This window comes from Thermobia domestica, chromosome 7 (genome assembly GCF_964235325.1).
Source record: "Thermobia domestica chromosome 7, izTheDome1.hap1.1, whole genome shotgun sequence".
Taxonomy (NCBI): Eukaryota; Metazoa; Arthropoda; class Insecta; order Zygentoma; family Lepismatidae; genus Thermobia; species Thermobia domestica.
The window spans coordinates 23,684,841-23,697,117 of NC_137460.1; the positions used below are offsets into that span (position 1 = coordinate 23,684,841).

Genomic DNA, 12,277 nt, shown 5'->3' on the forward strand with positions numbered 1-12,277 from the left:
TTATAATACTGCTACTTGGAGCTACTTTTAAGAGCTCCAAACTCTTGGATGGGCTTTATTTATATATAAAATAAGAAAGTTTTCTTTTCTGGGGGGGCATCGCCCCGCTCTCCCCCTTGATCCACCCCTGACATGTAGTATTTATACTTATGTCGGTCAAATTCTTCCAAAGTGAATCTGCACCTGAGAATGCACTTCTCACATTGACTATTTCAAAAGGTAGTAGAAGTAAATTTCCTCATGCAAGAACTACGTGACTCTGGAAATTTTCTTAACGGTCAAAGGTTTTAACAAATTAGAAGTAATCTTTGTTGATTTATTTGCATAGAAAATATTTGGTGTAAAGCTTTATTGACATTCACAGCTTGTCAAGTTTAATTTCCCTAACCTGCTAAAACAAATATGCTGTTCAAGGCATATTTTAATTTAGTTAGTTGGATACATTGGATTGCTGATTTGCTGTTGTGCACACGTCACGGAAGTGTTTCATCTCAGTTATTAGTTTGCATTTATTAGGTGATATTCCAGCTAATTATTGATGAAAACGTAGATCTAAAAAAGAAGGTAGGTTTTAGTTTTCATTCCAATTATATAACCGTATAAATTTGTAACCGATAAGTCTGAATTTACACATGTAAACTGGAACCAGCCACACCCCGTAAATGGACTAGGTCGCTTCAAAAGTCGGGACTAAAGGCTTAGTATGAATACAGATCTTTTTTGCCGGCAGTTTTTGGATTTGAAACTTATAATTCGTATTTGACCCTATAGTAAAGACGTAATGACGTGCATCAGCAATATTTTACACAAAATATTCGAAGTTATTTTATTGCTCTCAATAATTACATGGTGAGTGTTGCTGTAGATTTTTACTTCATGGCTTCTGTATCCCCAGTGTTTTATACAATTATAAAAGGAAAACGTCAGTTAATCTACTTCCCTACTGACATGGGAAGAAGGCTACAGGAACATAGTTCTAGCCTATGAAGACTGCGTCTTACTGGAGGCCGAAGTAGAAATGGAATGGCTCCTTGGTGTCTACGTTCATCCTGGAGCAAATTTTATCGTATATCTCAGTTCCTAAGAGAGATATGAAGAAATTGTGCAGGTTAATTTAAGAACATCATTCGAAATAATTATAAATTCATAATACTTCCGTTGCTTTTCTTTTGTTCTTCAAAATATTTGTTGTGGGTTGTGTGTAAATACAACATTCGGACGTGCGTTATATAAACTACAATGCAAAATGCTCAAACTGACTTGTGCTAGCGTGCTAGGTTGCCACTACAAATAATATTTTCCATCTAATTAATCAGAACAGGGCGACATATATGTGTCTGCACGGGTATGTCCGTAGAGAAGTTGGCGCGTCAGCGATGGTGAGTGCTCGCTAAGCGAGTATAATGGAAACTCAAGTTACGACAAGCCTTACCTCTCATACAGCTCTATCTTTACGAATCGTAAAATAAGATATGATAAAAAAAAAAAATGTTGAATTTACAAGTATTTTGATATGGGTTTTCGCAGTGATATGAATTCCTATAGCACTTTTAATGGTTTCACATTAGTAACGCTACACTTGTAAAACCAAATATAACTTTTCTACACTGTGAACGAATATTACTCCAGTGGAAGATAATATCTACTTCACCATTTAATTTACACTTACTTATTTGCTCCGTGGTGTAACAATTGTAATAGATTTACACTACTAACTTTATAGACGTACTTGTAAACATAAAATACAACTGGGTTGCTTACTTAAATGAATCGCTTACATACATTTGGTTATATGCGCAGTGTTTTCAATTTTCCGTGTAAATTTTGCAACATGTAGTGTTGCACGAATGTAACATTAGAAATACCAAGTATTGTTAGATCAATTTGTTCAAATGAATTGCTGGTATTAAGTTTTGTTTTACAGGCAATGCTACGTATGCGGTAGCGCAGGTCAAAGGTGTTACATATGTAAATAAAGAGATATACAAAATTATTCACGTTTCTTGTTTTAGTTCTAAAAATGGGCCTTGTCTGTATGTATGTGTGCCAGGGTTGGCTGGTTTGAACCAAAAAATGAAAAATGTTCGTAAAAGTGTAACTATTCGTAAAATCTTGATGAACACACATTTGTGGATTATCACCTTTCATTCCCATATATTATTCGTACTATATTCAGACCTAAATTCCCTATTCAGTACTCAAAGAGATTATATTACAAAATCAACTTTTTTATATAACTTTATGGATGTTTCTTTTGTGATTTTTTTTTTATAGTTTGTTATTATTGTTATGCAACAAGAGGAAAATTCTAAACATTGTTTCGTTTTAATAATGTTTACTATTCATAAAATACATCGAAATGCCGTACTTTTTTGGGGAGGGGGGTCATACAAAATCCACTGGAGGCAATTATTGAAATAATAAGAATCTTTGGTAACAATTTATGTATAAATGGGTCAGAGCCAAAGTGGACTCAAATAATTCGTATTTTTATTCACTTTTCTTACTGATACGCAAAGTAAGTCGTTATAGACTATTTCTTTAACTTGGACTAATAAAAGTCAAATGAACTGACACTGACAAAATTAGTTCTTCTGTACTCTGTAGTACTTTTGAAATTGTCCATATGTAATTCTGTATAATGGTTCCACTTGTGCAATTGTTTATCTTTTTGTCCTTCTGTCCTAATGACTCTTGACGATTATATTAGCAAATATGTAAAGATCAGTCAACGTATTTTTATCAGGAGTCCTTCGTGAGTGAGTCGGCAGACGTATCGCATTTGTGGCCAATTAGTCCCGGTTTCGAGTTCAAACGGAGGACAATTTCTCTTGGATGTAAGCTGACAAGCGGTTTGGATTCCGCTTTAAGCTTATGTGACCCCTTCCAGCATAACCCGGTTGTTGCATACTAACACCAAGGCGAAATAAGCTTATTTCTGTCCATATGTGATATAAATACATAGAGCAAATTATTTAAACCAAAAAAACCTGGTTTAAACAAAACAAAAAAAAAAAAAAAAACTGTTCATTAAAAACCATGGTTTTTGCCAACCCTGATGTGTGCCACGCATGCTTATATAAAATTAGTGGATAAATACAAAGTGATAGAGCATAGCACTTATCATGTTTAATAGCTTATCTCTGGAAGGTTTAAACAACTTTTTGTGTCTCTTTCCTCAGCAGGTTAAATCATTCACATGAAAATCAGATTACTGTATGAAGATATCTTTCACTTTTGGTGCAAGGACTCATATATATCGCTTGCTTGCGCTCTTGCTCGCTCTCTCTGGCAGTACTTTATTTCTTGTAAATATTTCTATGCAATAGTGAACGTCTATGGAAAATGAAGGAAAAATTATAAATTTTACATAATGCTGAGTACCGTATTAAAAAGTATGTCCACAGTTGAAAGTGTGATTTCTTCTTTTTACGTTATAAAACATACAAGGTTTTCCAAAAAAGCTTTATATCATCTTCATGTAACTTGTAAAAGTCTGGTTACGTTTACTGGCCACTTTTTAAAATAGCTGTTAGATTGTGTTATCAGGAGCTCAGATGTCTGCTTATTCAAATCATCAACTTATCGGTAATCCTGAGTCCCGAAGAAGCTAGAAATGTGAGGTCGTTACCCTTAACAACATTTTTATTGTACTAGTTATTTATTTTTAACTAGAAACAACTCCCGAGACATTTCCTTCTGACCTAGGCATTAGTTCTGTAAACCAGGAACTCCAATAATACAAATACAATTTGATATATAAGTCTACGTGTTTGGGCGTATAGTTAATGTCATGGCTACAGTTGGTTGTCCGATTCGAAGATCATTATCATTTTCAAGTTGCTAACTCGCTTTCTTACAATAGATTTTACGTTTAAAAGGCCTTTGTAACATACGATACTTGTACAATACGTCACATACTCCACCAAGTACCGGTATACAAGAAGAATTCGGGAGTATCACGATGGGATTGCCATTAGTGTTGAGAAGATAGAGGTATATGTTTACTAATTTCCTTTTTTTCAAGTGAAGTCTTGTCGATTTGTAATTAACTGACACATGGAGAAAGGCATTTATTATTTGTTTGTACATTAATAATAATAATATACATTATAGACAAATATGTACGTACTACAGAAACAAAGCGAATATAGCCTCATTGCTTTTTATTCCAGACGAGCTTTTGCACGAGACGAATTAGATTCATGGAAAATATTTTGAGCCTGCTCATCCCCTTAAAATACGCATATCTGTGAAAGTATAATATACAATCCATAAGATATTAGGTTTTTTGACATTAATTTTGAAACCCCTTCTACTCAAGGTATGTCCTTTAAACAAAGTTACATGATAAAATCCCAGCTTGAGGTAGGTACTAAATGCATTCAAAAACACATTTAAACTGTTCAACAAGAGTTTCCCCTTGACGCGATCACAAATAACAGGCAACGTAGATTTAAATGTGGGGAAGAAATTATAGAAAATACCCTCCTTCCCTTCTTAAACACAAGTTTTCAAAAGAGAGTTTAGTTTGATACCGAGTTTCATGTAACTTAACGGGCTTATGAGATACTGTCTTTTTAAGTGAAAATTTGAACTCCCTGTACTTCAATTATGATGCACAGTTTGATCAAAGTAATACAATAAGAATCAGCTTAAACTATAACACGCAAAGAGTGAAAAAGTGACTGACAGGACCTGGAACTTTGACATACCGTGCCGATGGGTTAACTACTACGTCACCCAGTCCGCTTCCCACCGCCACCAAGCCCCTGGGATGCGGGTTCTAGTCCCGGTCCAGTCAGTCACTTTTTCACCTTTTGCGTGTTATAGAATTCGCAGCTATAGAGGATGTGAAGTGAAAAAAAAAAAAAAAAAGTTGTTTCCTTCTTTCATTAGCATATACCAGATACCAGATTAAGATAATTTATACTATGTTCTAGAATTAATTTCAAAGTGTTCAGCTGGTTCCTCGTGATTCCACCCCAACCGTTCCTCGTGATTCGATCACATTCAATGTAAAGAAAGGAATTACAGGAAATCCTTCCGCCACTTAAAACGGAAATTTTCAAAAACTGGGAGTGACGTGTCCCCTTAACTTTAATGAAAAGTTTATATACTGACTTTGATCTTCCTAACTTAACGAGCTCGTGGATACTGTACTTTTTTTTTTATGCATATCTTTTGAACCCTTTCACTCCCATCCCCCAAGATACGCCCTTGAATCAAAGTGACATGATGAAAAGGTCAGCTTAAGTTAGATACTATGTTCAAAAATTCATTTCAAATTGTACAGCTTTGTCCCCGTGGTGCAATCACAAACAACAACACAATATCGTTTTCAGTGTGAAGGAAGACATTATAGATAATGCACCGTTTCCCTCTCCCCCTTAAACGGAAATTCTCAAAAATGCTGAGGCACGAGTGCACTTATTTTTAATGAGGAGTATTTCATATTTTAACATGACATTGTCGTGAGATACTAAATTATTCCCATAGATTTTGACCATATCCCCTCCTCCTTTAGATTACGCATTTAAACCCTTTTCAGTTCTACACGCTGTAAAGAAGAAATAGCGACACCTCGATTCTCAAGATAACTTACACAGAAAACCATAGTTGCAGCCCACTAGAAAAGAAATAGAAGGAAACTAAGAGTAGAATTGTTCATTTGCGTTATCGTTGACACTTGTGGTGTACAACGGCGCATGCTAATTTTTTATATATCAGTAATATTCTCGCCAGATGGTAGTGAGAGCACCTCGCATGTTATTGTAGTAAGAATTTTGCATAGAATTTGTGATGTGTAGGCCCAGGTAAATAGTATTTTGTGACTGTTCTTTGGTTTCTCATTGTTTGGACAGTGTCAGGAGGCAGTATTGTTGGCGTGCAGTGTTGTTTTTGTGTGCTATTTTTGCTATATATATGAACTGTAAAGAAATAAGATGGGTAAGAAATGGTATTTGTCACCATGTGAACAAGGCATAATTCTTACTTTGCTCAGCTAAGGTTAATCTCTAAGGGAGATGGGTGGAATAAAAAAATCCACCCCTTGATGGCAGGAGAAGTAATTCACAAGCAAAGACAGCATAACAATCGTCCCTTCGTCAACAATGTGATACAGAAAAGAAAGCATAACCCAGAGCAGATGGCTAAATAAAATCAATAGCCCTGCATAATGAAGGAATGAGTTCCCGACAACTCGCTTCTCTAATTCTAGATGACGTTGGAACTGCAGTTACTTGTACAGCTGTATTGTCTTGACTGTATGAAGAGGATATTACGAAGAAGAAACCGAGTAAGAAGTCGAAGATGACAAAATCACAGGGGGCATCGAAACATGGTCACTTCTGAATCTGTATGTGCGTGATGTTGTGGGAAACAAACTTCATGAAAGTGGAAATGTCTGTGGGTAGCAGATCAAGTAACGAATCTCGTCATCCGAGTGAATATATATGTTGTTCTGAGGAAATTGCAGGGTTTAGTGTTTATTGTGACAGCTGTTTTAGATGGGTACATGCCCAATGTTATGGTTTGTCGGAGGAACAAGTGCAGGAGTTAGACAAAAGCAGTGAGCCGTGGCTATGTAAGCCTTGCCTGGCGAAGCAGGTGACAGTGTTGCCACTGCCGAAATCTCCGGAAACTGAGAGTGATGAAGGCGAACGTGTGACGCGGGGTAGTCCGAATGATTCTGATAAGGAGGAAGGAAGTCGAGAAAACGTAACTTCCGGTCCAAATGTGCAATTAACGGACTTTGCGGCCATGATGGAACGCTTTAGTCATACTTTAACTGTAACGCTGAATGAAAAATTTGAAAAGGTAGATGGTAAATTCCAGGACATTAATAGTAACTTTCAAGCGATGAGTAATCAAGTTGACCGTAAATTTCAGGATATGAACGAAAAATTCGAGAATGTAAAATTTGAATTGTTACAAACGATTAATGAAAAAGTAGCCCATGTGAACGAAGACGTAGAGGCTGTTAGGTCAGAAGTTCGCGACTTATATACCTCTGTTGGGAACTATCAGAATAAAATAGACGCGCGGGTAGATGCCGTTGAGGAAGGTCTCCGGTTATCGGTTGAAGCGCAGAATCGACGATGTGACGACCTGACAAAGGAGTTCTCACATCTCGAACTAAGTACCCAAAGGTCGTGTCAGGCGCTTGAAGCCAGGATTCAGACGTTAGAGGGAAAACAAAACCAGAGAAAAGATAAACGGTGTAGTCGGAAACGAGCGCGAGACTTTGTTGCCGGTGATGGAATCGAGTCTGACGGGACCGAGTCAGACATTCAAGTGGATGTACCGGTCTCTTCAGTTGGGGAGACTCGTACTATTCCCACGGTGACTGTCTCTGTCTGTCAGCCGACCAGCATTCACGGCACAAATGTCCTTCCCTTTGAATTATCTACACGTACGTTGAACATAAACAAGTCACATACGTCCTGTGTTGAGACAATAGGTTGTCAGGCGTTGTCCAGGAGGTCGAATCCATTGTCAGTTTCGCCTCAGGTGTCAGGATCTTCCAATCCTAGTTGTCGGTTGAACCATGTAGTGTCCTCTAGTAGTGTAGTAGACATGACTCCTGCGTGTGCTGGAGTTCAGGAGGGAATATGTGGTCATGCGGTGGTATCGATGCCAGACAACTTAATTTCTGGACAAAATTACCAACACTATTCCATTTTCGGTCAAAATCACTTGGGTGCAAAGAGCCCCGTCGTTGGCCACAATTCTCCCGTGAACCCCAGTAGAAGCGAGGAAGGCATTGGTAAGCGAACTCTAAACTTAAGACTTTCTGAATTAAATCACTTACCTACATTTTCTGGTGAATACGGTTTGGCTAGAACATTCTTAGAAAATTTGGAACAAACTTTCAAGGTAATTTCGGCATCAGAACACGAACGTCTAACCTTGGTACCTTGTTGCTTAACAGCTGGGGCCAAGACATGGTTCCAGACTGTATGTCAAGACATTAATAGTTATGCTGATTTTGTGCGTCTGTTCCGAGAACACTATTTTTCGGCGAGAATGGAAAGGTTGCAAAAGAAGTTCATTCAGGGAATGAAATACGATCGAGCGAAGTACAGCCGATTAACGGACTTTGCGTGGAAAATTGTGGCAGAATACTATGCTGTGGCACAACACCCGGATGAAACCGAACTGATTGAGATAGTCTTGGATTGCTTACCAGCCGGTGATGCCAAGCTGTTGAGGGCTGTTGAGCCAAAGAACATTCAGCACCTTATGGTGAAAATAGCTGAGATAGAGGGACATCCAGAGCCCAGTGAACCGGTCACGGACAAGAAGTTTAGACGCTTTCAGGTACGTCAGGCGAAAGTCGTCAAAAAGACAGAAAAGTCAGGGAAACAAGCCACCAAAGATACTTCGTCTCAGACGGAAGAAGACGAAAGCAAGAGGAAGGAAGGAAACTCCAATGGCAAAGGAGATGACCGATTTTCCGGAAACCGGGGACGAAGAAGGAACTTTCAGTCTCGAAGACCATGGCCCAATCAAGGAAGACCGAATTGGGTAAGAGATGGCAATGGAAATCGGAATGCTCCGTATGGGTACAACCAACGCTACTATCCAGCAGCGATGAGTTATGGGTATCCGCGGGGTACATCTCAGACGTGCGCGCCAAACGCGATGACCTCAGCAGGAGCGCAAGCCTATCCGGGATACGCGCCGAATTTATTTCCTGGAGGGGGGGTGGCGCCTCCCACGTCCACTTCTTCCCCAGGAGTGAACATGGCGATGTCCACTGGATGGCCTTCGCAATATACGACATTCGTACCTACGATGGCTCAGCCACCGGAAACGAACGGGAATAGTTTGGGAAATGCATATCGCAGCCCTCATTAGGGGAGAGTGTGGACTGCGATGTGGATTCCTCAACTCCCCAGAAAGAACAAGATCGGGTAGCGAGTAGTCAAAATTCCAATTTGGTAACAACCTCGTTCGATTTTGATACTAACCTTCTAAATTCGAAATTCGATGTTTTGGCAGATTCCGAAAATCGGGAAACAAAATTGGGCACGCCTCTGTTCTCGATTCGTTTCGTGATCGACGAGAAGGAGTGTGACTCCAGTGCGGGAAAAGGTACCCTTTTAACTTATCCTTCACCTACGTTAAGTTGTTCAGTTGGAAGTTTAACTTTAGTTTGTATCCTGGATTCTGGAGCGGATACGAATTTGTTGTCTGGAGACGTTTGGAGGAGGATCAAGGAGATTTATCCGTCAGCTAAACTTCGTCCAAAATCCAACCCTTCATTACGAGGTTTCGCAGGAGACCAATCTTTTCAAGTCAAGGGTTTTCAGATTCTAAATTTCACGATTCAAGGTTACGTTTTCGAGGTTCCAGTATATGTGATTCAGAAATTGAAAACAGATTGTATCCTAGGTTTCCCCTTTTTCATTCGGTATCATGTTCTTCTAAATTGTAAAACGAAAGAAGTCTCTCTTGAGACTGATTCTGGACAGACCATCTCCATCAACATGGAACAGCAGCATTGTTGTCGAGTGACAGTTGCGGAAGTATCATCAGATGAAGAGGAAGACATTTTGTACCAACCAGCTATTTCGAAAGAAGATATTCAAAATTTTGTTTCTCGGAGAACTGATTTAGATTCGGATTCTAGGAATCGTTTATTTTCTTTGTTGATCAGGTTTCGTTGTCTTTTTACAGAGAATCCCAGAGTCGTGAAGGTTGAGCCGTATAGAATACAGCTTTCAGACGACGTTCCCGTGGTAGGAAAGTTGTATCCTGTACCTGTTCACCTCCAGAAAGAATTTGAGCAAGTGCTGGACAAATGGTTGAAACTCGGGATCATCATAGAAGGACCTTCACCTTACAGATGCCCTGTACATATTGTGCGTAAGGCGTCTGGAGAGCTAAGGCCTGTAGTTGATTTGCGTGGTATCAATGAGCGTGTGATTGTACCAAAGATTCAAGTCGAACCGATCTCTGATCTAATCGCGCGAGTCAGTGGTGCAACCATTTTCACCTCATTGGACTGTACGCAGTCATATCACAGTGTCCCGATCCATCCAGACTCTTACAAATACGTCAGTTTCATTTACAAAGGTCGTCAGTATCAAATGACACGTCTAACCATGGGTTTGAAATCATCTCCGGCAGTTTTCCAATCAATCATGCATACTTTTTTCGGCTTAGAACCTTTCAAAAACTTTCTCATTGTGTATCTTGATGACGTCCTTTGTTTTTCATCATCTATTGACGAACACTTTCAGCATTTGGAAAAGGTCTTTGAAACTCTCCGTTCGGCAAATCTTTCGCTCAATTTTCAAAAGTGTAATTTTCTTCAATCACAAATTCCTTTTCTTGGCCACATAATTTCAGGATCTTCAGTCAAAATTAATCCCAAAAGTAACGAGGCCATCCGTCACTTTCCTCTGCCGCGGACTAAGAAAGCTTTACGAAGATTTCTTGGTCTCGTGGGATGGCGAAAGCGACATTTTCCTGACTTTGCGGGGTTAACGGCTCCATTTTATGATCTTCTGAAAAAGGACCGAAAGATTGAATACTCTCCGGAGTTACTGGGAAAATTCGATCAGTTGAGAGAACTTTTAAGTAGTCCTCCCGCACTTGCGCAACCGGATTTCAATCTTGACTTTCATTTGTTCAGCGATGCCTCTGCGGAGTCATTGGCCGGCTATGTGGCGCAATATCCCCCGGGACAGGATGATCCGGAGGTTATTGCATATGCGAGTCGGCGAATAAAACCGCACGAGGCCTCGTTGTCAGTGTTCCAGTTGGAATTAGCTGCAGTTCTTTTCCTCTGCGAAAAATTTTCATACTTCATATTAGGTCGTCGGACTACGGTCCACTGTGATAATGCTGCAGTCACGTATGCTTTCAGTTTAAAGAACCTAGATGCTCGAACAACTCGTCTTCTGTTTAAACTGCAACGCTTTGATCTTCAGTTCATTCACATCAAAGGCGCGGACAATGAAATCGCAGACCTGTTGAGTCGCTATCCTCCAGAGATTCCTCCGGCAGAAGAGGATCATTTTGTAAATTTCTTGACCGCGGAGGACACGGACTTCTTGAATGTCACGGAACTAAAGCGAGAACAGCGGAAAGATCCGTATTGTAGAAAACTACATGCCATTTGGAAGGGTTGTCAAAACAATACTAGGGTACGTGTGGAGAATAATTTAGTTTACGTCAGAAATTCTCAAAATTCTGTTTGGTTGCTGGTTATTCCTTCCAGCTCAGTGAAAAATATTGTTTCGGCAATTCACAACAAAGGCCATTTTGGAGTGAAGCGATGTTTGTCGTTCGCTAAGGCCATGTTCCATTGGAGAGGTATGCGTGAGACTTTTACAAAGTATATTCAAGAGTGCCTTCTTTGTGCGCGAACCAAGTACTCCTACAGGGTGATTAGAAAGGAGCCCTGTCATGTTGAGGCGTCTTCTTCCTTTGAGAAGCAATGCCTCGACCTGGTCGGGCCTCTTCCTAAGAGCCAGGGATATAAATATATCTTGTCCATCCTGGACGTCTACAGTCGTTTTGTGTGTTTCTTCCCTCTGCGGACGGCACACACAAGAGAGATTGTGGCGGTCCTTGAAAAGAGATATTATTATCAGCTACCATACCCGAAGTATTTGGTGAGCGACCAAGGTCCGCAGTTCTTGTCGCGCGTCTGGCAAGAGTTTTGTCAAAAACACCGGATAAAACATATACTTACCACGCCATACCATCCAGCTTCCCATGGCATTATCGAACGTAGACATCGTGATCTTCATCGCATTCTCCGCCTGTATTGCAGTGACAACCAGTCCAAATGGAGTAATTTTCTAAAAGCAGCCCAAGATTTGTGTAATCACTCTTGGTGTGACGCTCTCGGATGTACTCCAGCGGAGCGTTTCTTAACGTATTCAGCATCCAAGAGCTTCAAAGAAAACTTCATTTGGCCCAAAGAGACGGTGCAAGTGAATGAAGACAAGAAATTTGTAGTTTCTGTTCCGGCAGCAGAACCGAAGAAAGAAAGAAAGCTGCGGAAACGGCAAGACATCATCACAGAAGGTTCTTTGGTGATGGTGAAAACTCACCATATATCGTCTATACCCAAAAAGGTGTTTGCTAAATTTATGCACACATACGTCGGACCTTACCAAGTGGTATCTCTATCTCGAAATTCGGCGAGATTGCGAACTCTGCGGGGAGAAAACATAGGAGTTCAGAGTTTTGACAATCTGAAACTGTTTCGCTGTTCAGAAGAGAAAAGAAAGGAACTATTAGAAGGATGAAAAAA

The 12,277-nt window shown here is 39.8% G+C and overlaps 1 protein-coding gene across 1 annotated transcript in view; it reads left to right on the forward strand.

Moving 5' to 3' along the window:
* The first annotated feature begins 415 nt into the window (after positions 1 to 415).
* alpha-Spec (alpha spectrin) overlaps positions 416 to 12,277 on the forward strand; it is a 164,881-nt gene continuing 153,019 nt past the window's right edge. Inside the window, exon 1 of the mRNA XM_081764258.1 lies at positions 416 to 564. The gene's annotated coding sequence lies outside the window, so the exon portion shown is untranslated. The remainder of the gene's footprint in view (positions 565 to 12,277) is intronic.